Below are 3,572 nucleotides of genomic sequence, written 5' to 3'. Positions count from 1 at the left end.
TGCTTCGAAAGTACGTACCAGATCCGACACATGTGATTGATTTTCAAGGTATTCAGGTGCAAGATGATCTGACAATGGAAGAAAAACCTATTAGAATTGTGGATCGAAGAGAGCAAGTGCTTCGCACAAAGAGAATCCCTTTAGTGAAGGTGGAATGGCAGTACCATGGATTGAAGGAGAGCACATGGGAACCTGAGGAGGACGTGCGGAAGAGATATCCGCACTTGTTTTTGCATTGAGGTATGATCTAATTTCGAGGACGAAATTTTTTTGTTAGGAGGGTAGGATGTAACGCGCGGCGTTTGGGCGGAGCGGGTCGGGTCAGGGTCCAGACCCGGACCCTAGCCCCACGCGAGAGGAGCCCGACGCTGTCCCTCCTCCCTCGCATTCTCTTCTCCTTCGCTTTCCTCTTACCGTCTCTTCCTTACCCACGACCGGAGCTCAGGGAAGAAGGCGACGGTGACGGCGGCGGCGGCGACGGTGGCGGCGGCGGCGACGACGGCGGCGGCGGCGGCGACGGTGGCGGCGGCGGCGACGACGGCGGCGGCGGTGGCGACGACGGCGGCGGCGGCGGCGACGACGGCGGCGGCGGCGGCGACGACGGCGGCGTTGAGGTGAACCCTGTCGTCCCCTGCCTCTTCCTCTCTTCTCTTTTCTTCTCCTTCCCGTTTTCTTTCCCTTCTCCCTCTCCCACCGTCTCTCGTCTCCCCTCTCCACCGAACGACCCTCCCTCTCCCACTGTCTCTCGTCTCCCCTCTCCACCGAACGACTCTCCCTCTCCCACTGTCACTCGTCTCACTCTCCACCGTCTCTCTCTCTTCTCTCCCGTCCTCTCCCCTCACTGCCTTCTTTTCCCCTTTTGACCGAACCCTCTCCCCATTTTCTGCTCGTTTTCTATTTTTCTCCAATCAAGTACTTTCTCTCACTGATTTTCACTGTGCTATCACTGTTGGATCCGTTTTCAGCTTGGGGATTTGTCTTCCCCCTCGTAACAGCAATTAGAGAAGGCCTTGGTAGTGGCGGCATTGGAGGATTTTAGCCGTTTGGGGACCACTTGGACGCGTGAGGTGGCTGCCGGGAGGATTACAACAGTTTAGACCTTCAATCGGGGTGAGCAAGGCGAAATTGAACCTATTTTATGATATATTTCTCTTTGGAACGCTCATAATTATTGGTTGAGCATGCTAGAGCTTTGAATTGATTATTTGGAACACATGTTAGTGATTTCGTTTTTGGGGAAAAGCTTGCGATTATGTTGGGAAGCGAAGATTCATATTTTGGATGATCATTTAAGCATGATAGATTAATTTTCGAAGCATTAGGGGAGACATGGTAGAGTTTGTGAGGTTGTGGGGAAGATTTAGGACCGTTTTAGTGAGCCTGTAGCACGCGTTTTTGTGAACGGGTGCATCTTGGAGTTAAATAGGGATAACGTACATAAGTTGGAAGTATCTTTGGGGTAGACGCCTTGATTTAAGAAAAAGGGAATTTTGAGAAAGGCGTTAGTGATAGACGGATTGATGGCTTTGAGTTTTGGCATCTATTGGCACGGCTAGGAGTGGGAAGTGACCCTATTGGAGAACTTGTGGGTCGACACTACCCGTCAACACCCTCTTGAGGCGATGACGCGTGCCTCAATGACCTTGTTTTGTTTTTGTTTGAATTGTTGAGGCTTGTAGTAGGAATCTTATCTTGTGTTTGTGTCTGCAGGTTCACCGGGTACGTCCCGTCGACCTTGAGTTACCGGATTCGAAGCTCGAGGCATTTTGAAGATTCTTGTGAACGCGCCACAGGTATGGCGACATTCCAGGCAAATCCCTGCCTGGGCAAGTGAATGAATGTGTGTTCCTAGGATCATGGGATCCTAGGATTTGTGATATGAATTGATTGAGTGTTCCGTGAATGAATATGTGTATGCATGTACATAAATTGATATATGATATGAATTGTTTTGAAAGGCTTATAGTAATTGTTTTGATAATGTTACGCATTGTATGTGCATGCTAGAATTGATAACTGTTTAGGACAGATGAGGCGGGGTATCGAGTCGAGTGTCTCCTCGACCCCAATTGTGCATTAGAAAGCATTCTAGAATGATAACTGCATAGGACAGCTACGAGCCCACCACAGATTGAGACTACTCTCTGTGGTTTGGCTAAGTTTTCAAAGATGTGATTGTTATGATGATGAATGTGAGTGTTATGTTTATTGAATACTCATTTCCGCGGGCAATGATGCAAATGTTTGCACAGTGGGTAGTTGTACCCATATTGTTATGACGGCTAGCCAAAACTGTTGTGGTTATGTGTAACCCTCGTGTGGAGGCAATTGGAGGTGTGGGTTCACTCGTGAAGTGAACCAACCTCAGGAGCTAGCCAGTTAAATGTGTTTGTGCAAGTATAAGTATAAAAATGAAAGAATAAGAGATGAGAGGCCAGTGGGATGTGACTATGTATATGGGAGTTGTCCCACTTTCGCCACTGGTCTCGCCTGTTCGGAGCGCAGGCGGTGCAAGACCACAGGGTACTGTTGTGTGATGTGCTTGGAGCGTAGGCTCCCGCCTTCCCAACCTGGGTGTCCTAGGGAAGGCTGAGTATCTCTCCTTGGAATTCACACATCCATGGATGAGTGCTCTACCGCTGCAGCGGATAGATGGATCCATACTGTTCTGGGCCACCACGGGGGTTGTCTCTCGGCTGTGGGCCGCCCGCGGTGTGCACGTGCCTGTGTTTGCACCCACAGGAACTGTAAATTCACTGATAGTAATGAAACTGCAATGTATGTGATTGAAATATATAGGATTGTTGTGCATGTGACTGTTGTGCTTATGAATGCAAGTGACATGTTGATGATGCCTTGCATGTGATTGAAATTATGTTATTGTAGCCATTGAGTGGCGTCTGCATGTCGTGTCTTGACACGACATAATGATAGATTGTTCTGATGTTTGTTTGTGTACTGAGCCCGACCTAAGAGGGCTTGGACTTTTCCTGGCTTGTTGCCATACTGCGAAGGCTAAGCCTTCAGTTGTTTCTTTTTTTCAGGTTTTGGTGTACCCGGGGCAGCAGGCTGAGCAGATGGCTACACTCACGTCCTACTGGGGAGGTTTTGGGTTTTGTTTTGTTCTTGTAGTGCCGGCGCGTCGGGTTTTTGGTTTTACTGATGCCTTGTTTTGATGAGGCATCGATGTTGTGATTTTGGGGCATTTTTGTCAAATGTACAATTGAATTGAAATGCTATATAAAGGAAAGCTTGCCCCATTGTTTTGAATTGCTTGGCTCATCGTCTTTTTGAATTGTTGGGCAGTCACACCTCGATGCTTTATGTTTAGAAAAAAAAATAGTTTGAGGGTCAAAAAGGTCGGGGTGTGACATTGAGTACTAACCTTTTCAATTATTCCAATGTCGTTGCTACACGCCTTCTTGTTTCCAAGCTGGGGTAGCCTTCCCAATGTACGGGCTGGCCTTTAACCTTCGTGGGGATGCCGGAGGTTGCACCTTGCTCGTGGCTGGTTGATGCAGTGGGGAAAAACGGTGGCAAGGGACTCTTCATGCCGGAGCACAAGGAGTCCT

General features: G+C 48.6%; 1 long non-coding RNA gene across 1 annotated transcript; it reads left to right on the top strand.

Annotated features, from left to right (window-relative positions):
• The first annotated feature begins 597 nt into the window (after positions 1 to 597).
• LOC126410207 (uncharacterized) lies at positions 598 to 3,164 on the top strand. The gene is made up of 3 exons (XR_007573797.1): positions 598 to 1,110; positions 1,711 to 1,793; positions 3,045 to 3,164. It is a non-coding gene; the product is annotated as an uncharacterized LOC126410207 (long non-coding RNA).
• Positions 3,165 to 3,572: the final 408 nt, after the last annotated feature.

The sequence above is a fragment of the Nymphaea colorata genome, chromosome 7, assembly GCF_008831285.2.
Source record: "Nymphaea colorata isolate Beijing-Zhang1983 chromosome 7, ASM883128v2, whole genome shotgun sequence".
NCBI classification, from domain to species: Eukaryota; Viridiplantae; Streptophyta; class Magnoliopsida; order Nymphaeales; family Nymphaeaceae; genus Nymphaea; species Nymphaea colorata.
This window is presented reverse-complemented; position numbering and strand designations above follow the sequence as displayed.